This window comes from Ipomoea triloba, chromosome 16 (assembly GCF_003576645.1).
Source record: "Ipomoea triloba cultivar NCNSP0323 chromosome 16, ASM357664v1".
NCBI classification, from domain to species: Eukaryota; Viridiplantae; Streptophyta; class Magnoliopsida; order Solanales; family Convolvulaceae; genus Ipomoea; species Ipomoea triloba.
In genome coordinates this window covers 10,412,969-10,413,265 of record NC_044931.1, presented here as the reverse complement: position 1 = coordinate 10,413,265, position 297 = coordinate 10,412,969, and positions in this window count along the sequence as shown.

Genomic DNA, 297 nt, shown 5'->3' with positions numbered 1-297 from the left:
CCAAGAGATCATCTCCCACCCTGACTGTGTAGTCTGTCTCTCGAACCATCTCACATGGTTCTTCTGCATCCCCTTGTACTGGATCACTGATCCCAGTTCCTTCAACCTCTCGAGCCATCTCTCGAGATAAACCAACAGAATCACCAGTACCCTCAGCAGTAATATCATCATTAACACACAAATCTCTTGACAGGGACCTGGTAGGGGGCACTCTCTCAACCTCAGTGGCCAGTGTAGCCTGAGGTTCCCCCTGGGCTTGTGCCCTGTCCTCGAAGGGTACTTGTATAACTGACGGTT